The sequence below is a fragment of the Neophocaena asiaeorientalis genome, unplaced genomic scaffold, assembly GCF_003031525.2.
Source record: "Neophocaena asiaeorientalis asiaeorientalis breed wild unplaced genomic scaffold, Neophocaena_asiaeorientalis_V1.1 scaffold327, whole genome shotgun sequence".
In the NCBI taxonomy this organism is placed as follows: Eukaryota; Metazoa; Chordata; class Mammalia; order Artiodactyla; family Phocoenidae; genus Neophocaena; species Neophocaena asiaeorientalis.
In genome coordinates, this window is record NW_020174560.1 from 4,598,146 (window position 1) to 4,612,601 (window position 14,456).

General features: G+C 37.8%; 1 protein-coding gene and 1 pseudogene across 1 annotated transcript in view; both read left to right on the top strand.

The window, feature by feature from the left end:
- PPM1E (protein phosphatase, Mg2+/Mn2+ dependent 1E) overlaps positions 1-14,456 on the top strand; it is a 189,449-nt gene that overhangs the window by 9,893 nt on the left and 165,100 nt on the right. The window lies entirely within an intron of this gene.
- Positions 7,265-7,897, top strand: LOC112408104 (synaptosomal-associated protein 23 pseudogene; annotated as a pseudogene).

Genomic DNA, 14,456 nt, shown 5'->3' on the forward strand with positions numbered 1-14,456 from the left:
TTTTTTTTTTTTTTTAGCGGTATGCGGGCCTCTCACTGCTGTGGCCCCTCCCGTTGCGGAGCACATGCTCCAGACGCACAGGCCCAGCGGCCATGGCTCACGGGCCCAGCCGCTCCGCGGCACGCGGGATCCTCCCGGACCGGGGCACGAACCCGTATCCTCTGCACTGGCAGGCGGACTCTCAACCACTGCGCCACCAGGGAAACCCGGTACATAGTTTTTAAGTGTCTTCTAACAAGGTTTTACTAGTTTACTCTCTAAGCAGCTATATATAAGAAAAAGATTATTGGTGTTATGAAATGATTTAAACATTTAGAGAATAACAGAAAATAATAAAAATATCCATATACCCACCATTCAGTTTCAACAAATTGTTTAAGATTATTTTAAGGAAATAAAACATTTCATAAGGAACTGAAGACTTTGTTGTCACTGTCTTCTATGAACTCATTCCCTTTTCTTTCTTTCCAGAGGTAATCTGGGAGTTTGGGGAATGTATCTTTCTGCTCTATATTTTTATATTTTTACTACACACATATTTGTATGGTCAGTATATGGTGGGCTTTTTTTGTTTTTGTTTTCATAAGTAGCTATCTTGAGACTGACCTTTTTAAAAACGATTTATTCATATTGATACACATAGATATAGTTTTTTCATTTTAGCTACTATATAGCATTCTATATGAGTGTATTTTATTTATCCAGTTTCCTATTGATGGACAGTTGAGTTGTTTCTAATTTTTGCATGTTATGCACTATAATGGTTAAAAATAGCTGCTCTAGTGGGTAAATCCTGAAATCTCAAAAGCTTAACATAATGTTAGTTTATTTCTTGCTCATAGAGTACCTTCAGTGCTGTGTTCTATGGAGTGATTAAGGGACTCAGGCTAATAGAGAGTCTGTCGTCTTCAATTTGTGGTTTCCAAGGTTGCTCTAGGCATCAAAATATATCCAGCAAACATAAGAGTGGAGAATGGTATTGGAGGTTTTTAGGGGCCAGTCCTTGGAAGTGGCATATATAATTTTGTTCACTTTCCATTGACTAGAATTCCAGTCACGTGACACCACCTGGGGCCCACAGTTCCCAGCAAACAAGACTGGGAAATGTAGTCACTGGCTTGGCAGTTAAGAAACAACTTCATACTACGTAAAAAAAAACCACATAACTTTGGTGGACAGCTGGTATTCTCTGCTCTACAAATAATTCTACAGTTTGGACATGTCTCCTTGTGCATGTGTTCATAGATTTCTTGAGTATATACCTAGAAATGGAATTGTCAGATTGAAGTTACATACACTTTTGCTTTGTTAGATATTGACAGATAACTTTGTCCAACAGCACTGGATGAGAGGTCTGGTTTCTCCATGTTCTCACTAATATTTGAATTGCAGTACTGCTTGTGTTGTATTTCTACACAGCTGTGTGCCATTAATGCCACTGAACTCCGTTGGAAAGAGGAGAATACTTATAGGTGACTGTGGTCTTGGTTTAGGGCATTTTGGAGGAGGACATTTGCCTAAAAGTCTAGACCAGTGCTGTCCAATAGAAACATAATTGAGCCACATATATAACTTAAAATTTTCTATTAACCACATTTTAAAAATGGAAAGTGAATTTAGTTTAATAATTTATTTTATTTAACCCAGTGTATCTAAATATGTTAGCATTTAAACATGTGATCAGTATTAAAATATTATTGAGATATTTTTCATTTTTTATAGCAGTTTTCAAAATCCTGTTTGTATCTTACACGTAAAGCAGATCTCAATTGGAATATCCCATTTAAAATATTCAGTAGCCACTTGCGGCTAGTGGCTACCATATTGAATGGCACAGGTTTAGATTTAATTACAAAAACTTTAATTCTGTAACACATATCTGACATTTAATTTCAAAGTCATATTCATTTATTTATTTAATATTTATTTATTTATTTGGTTGCCTCGGGTCTTAGTTGTGGCAGGCAGCCTCCTTACTTGCAGCTCCAGGGCTCCTTAGTTGCAGCTCACTGGCTACTTAGTTGAGGTATGCAAATGTTAGTTGTGGCATGCATGTGAGATCTAGTTCCCTGACCAAGGATTGAATCCAGGCCTCCTGTATTGGGGGCGCGGAGTCTTATTCACTGTGCCACCAGGAAAGTCCCTCAAACTCATATTTAAATGGATGCTCACTCCACCCAATTCATATTTATCTAGCCTTTAGAGAAATAGCAAGCTGAATTTGTTTTTCCTAGATTTCTTTCTGTGACTAGAGAAAAACACACACACACACACACACACACACACACACACACACACACACACACACGAGCTTTTATTTATTTATTTTGGCCATGCTGTATGGCATGCAGAATCTTAGTTCCATGACCAGGGATTGAACCCATGCCTCCTGCAGTGGAAATGCAGAGTCCTAATAACCACTGGACTGCCAGGGAAGTCCGGAGAATAATATGATTTAGATTTAGATTATCGAATTGTTAATTTCTCCTCACATAGTTTATAGTGTGGTAGTTTTCTATTGCTGTGTAACATGCTACTGAAACTTAGTGGCTTAAAACAACATCCATTTATTATCTTACAGTTTTGTAGGTCAGAAGTCTTTTAATGTTCAGCTGGGTTCTCTGCTTAAGGTCTCGAGTCAAGGCTGAAGTCAAAGTGTTGGCCAGGCTGGACTCTCATCTGGAGACTCAGGGGAAGACTCCACTTCCCAGCCCATCCAGGTTGTTAACAGTCTAGATCTTTGTTATAGATCTGAGGTTCCCATTTCCTTGCTGGCTGTGGGGTGGTGATGAGGTGGGCTGATTATCTGTTGATAGAAACCACCCACTTTCCTTCTCGTATGGCCCTTTCTGTCTTCATACCAGCAGAGTGGCACATGCTTCCTCATGCTTCAGTCTCTCTGGCTTCCCCTTTCTCAGTCAGAGAAAGCTCTATGCTTGTAAGGGCTCATGTGATTAGATCAGGTCCACCAAGATAATCTCCCTCTCTTAAGATCAACTTGCCATATAGTATAACACAATCACAGGAGTGATATCAAATTAGTATTCACAGATTTTAGTGAGCATTTTTGGGAGAGCATTTTAGTAATTCTTTGTGCTACAGTAGAGAAAGAAGATGGAAGAACATTTTAATTATTTTGTTTAGAGGTCTTTTAATTTCACTTCTAAATGAAAGAAAAATACTTTTCCCGTTTCTTTTTGTCTCTGCTCCCAACAGTGTGGTCCAAGCTTCCATCACCTCTTGGCTGGCTGTAGCAGTACTCCTAACTGCTATTGCTTGTTCCACGTTTCCCTCCCTTCAGTCAGTTTTCCGTATAACAGTTATCTGGGTCTCACCTTGCTCAGCCACTATGCTTTAGTCACAGTGGTCTTGATTTAGTTCCCAGAAGCTGCCATGCTCTGTCCTGCCTCAGGGACTCTGTATTTTTGTTTTGTTTGCCCACGCACCTTGCCCCCTTCTCTACAACTGTCCAACTCAACCATTAGGTCTTATCTTAAATATCTCTTTCTCATAGAGGTGTTTCTCTACCTATGGTCTAAATTAAGTCTTAGTTTTTGGTTTCCATGGTATCCTTTACTTTTTCTCTATATCCACTTATAATTTATACATATATGTATTCATATGTTAGTTATTTGATGTCTCTGTCCCACACTGAGGGCAACAGATAAAGAATGTTTTGTTTACCTTTGTGTATCCAGCACCTAGTACAGGTCCTGGCACATAGTAGGCACTCATTAAATATTTATTGAATAAATGAATGAATCTTCAACTTTTTCTCTGCTCGGTCCAGGTTGTTTCCTTTCTGGATTTTTATAGGCCTATTCTCATCACCTTCTTTCTCTTTGTTATTATTTTCTTCCTTTGCTCTACTCTGAATGGTGGAGGAACGTGGCTTCCTGTTTTATGTTATTGTTGGTATGTATTAACATTTTCAACTAGTGGCAGAAATATGTTTGCAGGTTTTTTTGTGTGTGTGTGTGGTACGCGGGCCTCTCACCGTTGTGGCCTCTCCCGTTGCGGAGCACACGCTCCGGACGCGCAGGCTCAGTGGCCATGGCTCACGGGCCCAGCCGCTCCGCGGCATGTGGGATCTTCCTGGACCAGGGCACGAACCCGTGTCCCCTGCATCGGCAGGCGGACTCTCAACCACTGCGCCACCAGGGAAGCCCTGCAGTTTTTATTACTGGTTAACATTCCACAATTTTGTAAATGAAAATTTTTGTGGGCTTAGGAGAGTAGTCTTATGTAAATATATATAAATATATAAATATATATTATATAGTATATTTATATAGTCTTATATAAATATATTCTTTGAGAATATTGTGAACAATGACAATTTTGAAGCATAATAATACTTTGTAGAGAGTAATGAGCTAGTTAAAAGGTTGAGAGTATTCTTAATTCCCTGTGTGTATTTTCACTTAAGATTTTACCTTCTGGTGTATAGCTCGGAGGAAAACCAGTCCATTACTTCCTGTCTTAGTTTAAGTCATCAAAGAAAAAGAACCAAAAGACTTTAACACAACACTGTAAATCAACTATACTTCAATAAAAAAAAATAAATTAAAAAAAAAGAACCAAAAGACTAATCTGCTGGGTTAGAAATAGCAAAGATAAGTTTTTTCCTGGTGACTTGATTTCATAATGAATTATAAGATTCCTACAGAAACATTACAGTTTTTGTCTTTTATAGATTTGAAGCATTTGACCTGCTTCTACCACAAGGCACAGCCTCTGATCTTTGATATTTATTCACATTTTTCTACTTTGTGAATCTAAAAAACTAAAATAACCGGTTTTTAATAAGCTTGTTTCTGGAGAAGTATATTGTGCTACAGCCAGTTTTCACATTTGCATATAAAAATAAGCAACAAAAATGTAATGCTTTTAAGTTGATATATATATATTATTTATAAAGTTGTCTTTGAGGTGTGTGGTATGTAAAATTCTTTCTTAGGCTAAAACTCTAGAGGGCAAGAATCATGCTCTAAACATGTTCTTCATTGAACCTAACAAGTTATCACATAAATATGAGAGGTGATAGTCATTAAATCAGGCTATCACTGCTTTTGCAATAGGAATGACCTCTGAAGTTTTGGAATTTGATTTCTGGCAACACTGAATATTTATTAGTTCATATAGTCTTGGTTTAGGCAGCTTATAAATAACCTCATATATTACTTAGAAGGAGACTTGTATTATTCACAGTCTACTTACACGATCAGAGGAACATAAATATTTTCAGTTTTTCAAGGTCATATGGAAAGTTAACTGCATCTAAAAATAATTTTCAGATTTTTAAGGCAGATAAATACAAGTTTGCATTTAAATACCCTTTACCAGGGTAGTGTCTATCATAAGTATCTGCCTGTAAGACTTGGCTAGCAGCGTGGACCAGACGTGTACGCCTCTGCGCCTGAAATAATCATTGTAGAGCTAGTAGTAGTAAGCTGCTCCTGTTTCTTTTGTTGCTACTACATTTGTTGAGAGCTTGCTCAGGCACTGTTTTATATTTAATACCTCAATTAATCCTTGAAAAAACTGTTTGATGTTAGGTTCTATTATTAGCCCATTTTGCAGATGTGAAGGCCAAGGCACAGAAAGTTTAAAGAACTCAAGTTTCCACCATCAGTGGTGTCACTAGGACATGAACCCAGGCAGACTGATTCCAGGGGTTATAGCTATAAAGTTCATTTTAGAATTTTCATGCTATGTTAGAAACATGTTTCTATAGGGAAAAATCACAGTGAAGATGCAGTTCAATTGTTTGAATTTTGAGCACTGCCATTTCTGAGTTTAGGCTCTTATTTCTTTCCTTGATTACTTTGGTAGCCTCCTAACTAATGTGCCTGCCGTTAGTCTCTTTTCCCTCTAATCTAGGCTCCCTGGGTTTTCTGACATAATTGAATTTTCTTTAAAGATATCAAATTATTTCTTGCCTCTCTGCCTTTGTAGATGCTATTTCTTCCTCATGGAACATCACTTTCTTGGCTAACTATAACTAACCTACCTTTTGAGGGAGAGAGGGTGGTTGGATTTTTACTATCTTCAACCATAAAGTGCTATAGTATTAACTATAAATAAAGAACATGCTAAGGTTTTTGCATCAAATATTTTTCTGAACTCTGGCCTCTAATGAAAGACAAGAAAAAACTAAAAATTCATGCTGCTTATTGAAAACACAGTTGAAATCCAGAAATTCTTTATACAATAGACTGACAGAAAGTTCACAACTTGGTATATAACTCATAAGGTGCCTGGAGATTATTTTTTTTCATTTTGTACTTGACTAATCCTGTAATCTATTTCGATTTTTTTTTTTTTGTGGTACGCGGGCCTCTCATTGTTGTGGCCTCTTCCGTTGCGGAGCACAGGCTCCGGACGCGCAGGCCCAGTGGCCATGGCTCACGGGCCCAGCCGCTCCGCGGCATGTGGGACCCTCCCGGACTGGGGCACGAACCCATGTCCCCTGCATTGGCAGGCGGACTCCCAAGCACTGCGCCACCAGGGAAGCCCTATTTCGATTTTTTAACTTTGGTATTAATTGTTGAAGTAGCCGAAGACACGTATTTTCTATAGATTTTTAATGCCTAATATAATAGCCATCTACTCAACGCAGTGTTTCTTGGAAAGAAATCTTTAAAAATTTTTTTAAATTAAATATAAAGCGAAGTATTCTTTTGTTCAATTAGTTTGCAATCTATATTAATGTCATATATTCAGTATGTTATCTTTTAGAAGCCAGTAAAATACATACTGGTCATTAATAAGCAGTGGCTTATAGATTAATATAAAGCAGTGATCACTTATATTCTAGAAGTGTATTCCCATCATTGGGTCCTTATGCTGTAACATAGTTTTGGAATCATTATCATTGTAAAATCATTATTTCTTTGCATAATGCACTCAAGAGTGGCTCAAAATAAAGACTGTCCTTTAGTCAGAATTCCATTTTATATATTAAAATATCCAGTTTATGTTCAACATATGCATGATATTAAAGTAAAACTATCCTTGACTATCAAGGAGAGGAGGAAATAGGACAAGTGATATCACCTTCTAATGTAGGTCTGTACAAATATATTGAAGAAGTGCACAGGTGCGCAGGTCCAGCGAGTGCAGGCGCGAAAAGGGCGCAGCTGGAGCGCAGCTGGGTGTCTGGCTTGCGGGTGTCCGAGCTGCTGCGGCCGGAGAGGAGTGGCTGGAAGTGCTTGAATATCCACATTTCAGTTTCTGCACCTATCAAGAGTTTTAATTCACCATGGATAATCTGTTAGCAGAAGAAATTCAGCTGAGGGCTAACCAGGTTACTGATGAGTCTCTGGAAAGTACAAGGAGAATCCTGGGTTGAGCCACTGAGTCTCAGGATGCAGGAATCAAGACTATCACTATGCCGGATGAACAAGGGGAACAACTAAAATGCAGAGAAGAAGGCATGGACCAAATAAAGACATGAGAGAAGCAGAGAAGACTTTAACAGAACTAAACAAGTGCTGTGGCTTTTGTCTATGCCCATGTAATAGGACAAAGAACTTTTGAGTCTAGTAAAGCCTATAAGGCAACATGGGGAGATGTTGGAGACAACTCTGCTAGCAATGTAGTATCTAAGAAGCCAGGCCGAGTGACAAATGGTCAGCCTCAGCAAGCAACCACAGCAGCAGCCAGCGGCTGATACATTAAATGTATAACAAATGATGCCAGGGCAGACGAAATAGAAGAGAACCTGACTCAAGTGGGCAGTATCCTAGGAAATCTAAAAAACATGGCCCTGGGCATAGGCAATGAGATTGAGGCTCAAAATCGACAAATAGAACGGATCACAGAAAAGGCTGACACCAACAAAGATCGTATTGACAATGCCAATGCCAGAGCAAAGAAACGTATTGACAGCTAAAGCTACTGCTGTACTTTATCATTTATTCACCTCCCTAGCTCCTCCTTCAAAGCCATTACCTTTCCAGAGTTTGAAATTTTGGTTCCACACTCTTCTAATCGGGAGATGATGTGGAAGAAGATCTAGGAGTAACAGCCCCCCTATTCTTTTATTTTCTCTTTTCCCCTTGAGGGTAGGCTGCTGCTTAGTTTTCCTTCTAGTATTTTCTTTCTTGGTCCATACTCTTAGGTTGGTTTTCATACATCATGTATAGTGTTATTTTTCATTCTCTCCATTTACTTAGCAGGTTCTCCTGCTTTCACAATTTGGAAGCATTGCCAAAGGCAGTCATGTAAAAGGCAGTGGGGGCAGGCACAAGGAGGAAAGGCAAGAGGTAAGAAGTTGTTAACCTCAGTAAAATCTGCAGACCCTAAAGCCAAAAGTTGCATAACCACAGTGAAGATCTAGTTGGGTTTAATTTCTATTTAAGTTGCAGTTATTGCCAATTTAGGCCAATGCTTGGTTTTGGAGCCTGTATATACAATATTTTTGTTATACATCACAACTTTGCAACCAATGCTTCAAAAAGGAATAGAATGAGTTTTCTTAAAGTGAGCTTAATTTCTGAACTCCTGGTGATTCATCTATGTACATAGATTCTATGATCCCATTTCATATTGCACCATATAGGAACACATGGTATAAATGAATGGCTTTTTATTTTCATATTATTAATAGTATCATGGTCCCATTACAGGCCTATTAACCTCATAAATTTGTTATTAGTCTTTGAAGAAAAAATATGTGAATATGTATATATAATATGAGAATTTCAACAGCAGGGCTTAAAATTTTTTGGAAAAGTTTGACAAAGTACATCACGTGAATTCAGATTTACCTCAATGCCAAGAATTATGTTTGGATAGGAAAAAAGAAACTTGTTGTGATCTCAGGTAGAAAATAGTTAGATTGCTTTGAGTTTTATGTAGCTTTAAACTGTTTTTAAAACTAGAATTTATTCTGTTTAACTAAAAATGATTCAGAAAATTATGTCTTTGGTTTACTTATTGATGATTGCACTGTGATTCTCTTAGCCTTTTGTATTCAACTTCCAGAATCACATTTGTTTAGATCCTGAACAGTGTTATAAGAATCTGATTGGTATTTGTCACCTTTATTTAAAAACTAGCTTCTGCACACTTCAAAGCTATTAATGTCGACTGGTTTCACCAATAACCACTGTTTGATCCTTACAATTAAATTTTGTGACTAAAAAAAAAATATATATATATGTATAAGATCAAAATACATTGAAAATCAAGTATAAAATAAAAGCATTCTCTCAGAATGAGGCCTTATAAATACCCAAACCAATTAAACATTACAGTGGAAAAGTTCATTAAATATTACATTAAGTAATTAGTAATTTTTATATTCCTACATAGGTCAAAATTACCAAACCATGAAACTGAATTTCTTCTCATTTCTCCAAGGATTATGAAAGAGATTTTAATTAAGCTTTGCTATGTTAAGAGTTTCCTTGATTTTAGAAAGCTGTTTGTATGTTACTACAGCTTTTCTAAGTGACTGTCTACATAAAGATAACCTTATGTGTGGCTTCGTAATTTTGTGGTTAATGTATACCATGAAAAAGTTATTATAGGAATTCAATTCATGAAGCATATATGATCAGCTATGTTCAAGCAAGATATTGAATTATTTGGTATTTTGTAATATGTATAATTAGTAGTAAATCCTAAAAAGAATATGATTAGAGTTACAGGCAGTGTCCTTTTGTGAAACTAATGTTAATGGCGTCTGTTTTCTTATTCACTTGTTTTTCACCTCATTATAGAAAGGATTTCAAGTGGCAGATTAATTTTACTATAATGGGAGTAATTATTTAGTCATCAAAAAAAGTTGTGTCTACCATATGCTAAGCATTGTGGTAAATGCTGCTTATACAGAAATAAAATACATGTTCCTTTCCTCAAGAAGTGTGTGGTTTAGAGAAAAAGTCAGACAAGTTAACCAGCAAGTACAGTACAATGTGAGTACAATAAAAATTATTATTAACTCTGATATGTAGGAGGTGATATACTAAGCGCATTACATTGTTATTCTCTATTTTTAAATCAGGAAATTAATATTTAGCAACATTAGTTAACTCACCTAAGGTCACACAGTAAGTGGTAGAGTCAGAATTTGAACTCAGATGTGTCTGACTCCCAAGCTTTTTATCTTGCTGCCTCTCTATACTGGTAAGAGTTAAGACAGAGTGATGCAGAGGATTTATGGGGACCGTAAGGTGGGTGTGCCAATGTAGGCTATTAGGTTCTGGAAGAGGATGCTTAAATTGAGTTTAAAAGACTAAATAGGAATTAGCCAAGAGGAAGAGGGAGCTGAAAAGCTTTCCAACGGAGATACTAACTTGTGCAAAGGCATAGAGATGAGAAAGCATAGCCCATTTGGGGCTTGTAAGCCCTTATTTCTCTGAATAAAGGAGAATAAACCTGCAAAAAAAAAAAAAACTGGAGAAATAACCCCCAAATCATTCACTAATTCATTTATTCAGTCAGTATTGGGCACTGTAGACTCTATTCACTGCATCTCTGGGATGATACTGGAATTTTTAAAACTACAAGTCATAGAAATGCCACTAATGTTAACAAAATGCCACATAATCAGGAAAGAGAAGAACTTTATGCTCTTCTGTCCTCTAATTTGTTTTATTTGGCTTTTAGAACAATGGTTTCTAAATTGTAAAATCTCTCTCTCTCTCTCTCTCTCTCTCTCTTTTTTTCTGATCATTTCTCTCATCATACTACCTGATGCCAAACTGTGGAGATTTTAGAACTGAAGACTGCCTAAAGTGTTCTCAATTCAGCTGTGCTAAATTCTGTTTACTTCCTAAAGATTTAAGAAAGGCTAAGTATGTTTCTCTGTAGCAGTATCCCCTGTATGACCTTATCTTTCAGGGGATAAATGTACTAAAAGTACTAAAACAGATCCTTTCAAGGACATGTTTGGAGAGATAGATGCACATCAAGCTGCTAGATGGATATACAGGACAACGCAAGACCATGACCCAGATAGAAATCAACATATAAAATCTAGGAGGTAGGGAATGGTTTTTCTGAGTTTGAAGGAGTGATGTTTATCGTTAGACACATTCAATGTGATATGATTATTAGTTTGTTTTCTCCATCTTTACAATCCAAAGAGATAGTCTTCAACATTCATTTCAAATGCTGTCTTCTAGTAGAAGAATTTCCCTGAGATCAGCTGGAAGTAATTATTCCCTCTCCCGAACTTCCCAGCATTTTATCTGTATCTTTTAAAAATACATCCAATAATTCCTTCCTTTTTATAATGTCATTTATATGCATGTCTCATCTCCTCATTTAAACTGTACGTACTTTCATGTTTGACCCCCGGCACTAAGCTTTGTACGTATAAGGCATTGAGCTAATATTCAATGAATTAAAGCATAGCATCCCTATCATAAGCTAAATCATTAGGGCAGTGTTTCTTAAAGTGTTGGGCATGAATTACTTACTTCAGGATCACCTGGAATGTGTTGTTCAAAATGCAAGTTCCTGTGCTTCTGCCCACACCTACTGAATGAGAATTTCTATGGTTTCCAGTAATCTTGTTTTGAGTAAAAACACTAGATAATTATGATGTACACTAAAGTATGAGAACCCACTGCCTTAGGGAGAATGCAAGAATCCAAATTAAAATTGAATTTATATTGAATTGCAGATGTGCTTAATGCTAAAAATAATAAAGTATAAACCATAATGGAAAAGAATATTAAAAAGGAATGTATATATGTGTATAACTGAGTCACCTTGCTGTACAGCAGAGATTGGCCCAACATTGTAAACCAACTATACTTCAATTAAAAAAAAATAAAAAATAAAGTAGCAAGACTTCCCTGGTGGCGCAGTGGTTAAGAATCCGCCTGTCAATGCAGGAGACACGGGTTCGATCCCTGGTCCAGGAAGATCCCACATGTCGCAGAGGAACTAAGCCTGTGCACCACAACTACTGAGCCTGTGCTCTAGAGCCCGTGAGTCACAACTACTGAGCCCATGAACCACAACTACTGAAGCCCGCGCGCCTAGAGCCCGTGCTCCGCAACAAGAGAAGCCACCGCAATGAGACACCCACGCACCACAACGAAGAGTAGCCCCCGCTTGCTGCGACTAGAGAAAGCCCACGTGCAGCAAAGAAGACCCAACGCAGCCAATAAATAAATTTATATTAAAAAAAAGGTAGCATTTTGTACATAGCATATAAGATGAAAATATAAGAAGAAAGAACTGAACATATTTTCAGTGAAGTTTTTCTGTATGTCAGGAAAGATCAATGTTCAATATTCTGGAACTTTAGTCTTAAAAAGCATATTTAGATGTAAATAATTTAGAATATTGATGACCATTTTCTTTGAATGCATTTGAAGTAGAACACCATGGTTTTATAAAGACTAAGAAAAGATGCTTTGAACATCCTAAATGGCACATTCTTGTATTGCTGTATGCATAGATGTCTTTTTTTTTTTTTTTCTTTGCGGTACGCGGGCCTCTCACTGCTGTGGCCTCTCCCGTTGCGGAGCACAGGCTCCGGACGCACAGGCTCAGCAGCCATGGCTCACGGGCCCAGCCGCTCCGCGGCATGCGGGATCCTCCCGGACCAGGGCACGAACCCGTGTCCCCTGCACCGGCAGGCGGACTCTCAACCACTGCGCCACCAGGGAAGCCCCTGCATAGATGTCTTTTAAGGCATGATTTCCTATAATATAGTTTGTGACTCATAGTTTTATTGTAAGAAATAGTGTGGTTTAGATACCATTTAACGATATATGCTTCTCCTTATCTTTAACAACACATTGTATTTTAGATTTACTCGTCTGTGAATGTTTTTATCTGTGACTTAAAAATATGAAATTGTTGATAGAATGTCAACTATCTTGACTTATGTATTGTTTAAATTTTTTTTTTTTTTGTATTGTTTAAATTGATAAGGGCTAGGATAAGCTGTAGCAAGCAACTCCAATATAGATCTTCATCATCCAGGTAGTTCTTTTATTTCTAAAATATAAATTGTTGGCCTTCCCTGGTGGTGTAGTGGTTAAGAATCCAATCCGCCTGCCAGTGCAGGTGACACGGGTTCAATCCCTAGTCTGGGAAGATCCCACGTGCTGTGGAGCAGCTAAGCCCACACACCACAACTACTGAGCCTGCACTCTAGAGCCTGCGAGCCACAACTACTGAAGCCCGTGCGCCTAGAGCCCCTGCTCTGCAACAAGGGAAGCCACCACAATGAGAAGCCTGAGCACCTCAACGAAGAGTAGCTCCTGCTCGTCACAACTAGAGAAAGCCCATGCGCAGCAACGAAGACCCAACACAGCCAAAAATAAATTTTTTAAAAAAATTAAAATATAAATTGTTTTATAAACTTAAGCTGTTCTTATAATAGTAATAAAGATAAGAAGTGCTTAAAAAGTGCTTATAATGTAGAGAACTGGTCCAGATACTATGTATATATTAATTCATTTAATTCTCACAGCAACCAAATGAAGTAGGCAGTGTTATCAACCACACTTTGCAGGTAAGGAAGCTAAGGTATTGAGAAAGAAATCTGTCAAAGTTCACATAGCTGGTAAGTGGCTAGGATATGAACCCCTACAGAGTAGCTTCAGAGTCAGCACTCTTAACTACTCTGCAGTAATGTTATTATTTTTTTTAACTAACACATAAGTTGACTTTGTCTTAGTCACTATCAGGAGCATTTTCCAGCAATAGTAATAATAATTGGCAAATGTTTCCAAGTAAAAATTTTAAATAAATTCAGCGTATATCTAAACATCATCTTTTTTGAATGGTCTTAATGCTATTCTTGCTTTTACTGATTTTACGTAGTAATATCAAGATTTCCTACTTAAAATTAGTTGGCTGTCAAAAGATTGTTTTGGCAATCTGATTCACACAAGTGAAAGTCCAGTAAGTTTATTTTATTTTTTTAATTTATTTTTAAAATTTTATTTGTTTTATTTTTTGGCTACGTTGGGTCTTCATTGCTGTGCACGGGCTTTCTCTATTTGAGGTGAGTAGGGGCTACTCTTTGTTGCGGTGCACAGGCTTCTTATTTAGGTGGCTTCCCTTGTTGAAGAGCATGGGCTCTAGGTGTGCGAGCTTCAGTAGTTGCAGCATGTGGGCTCAGTGGTTGTGGCACGCGGGCCCTAGAGTGTGTGGGCTTCAGTAGTTGTGGCATGTGGGCTCAGTAGTTGTGGCTCACGGGCTCTAGAGTGCAGGCTCAGTAGTTGTGGCACACGGGCTTAGTTGCTCCGTGGCATGTGGGATCTTTCCGGACCAGGGGTTGAACCCGTGTCCCTGCAGTGGCAGGTGGTTTCTGAACCCCTGCACCACCAGGGAAGTCCCAGGTCCAGTAATTTTAATTTTCAGAAGCTATTGGAACACATAACAGATTTTTAAAAAACTATATTTATTTATTTATTTTTGGCTGCATTGGGTCTTCGTTGCTGCGCGTTGGCTTTCTTTAGTTGCGGTGTGTG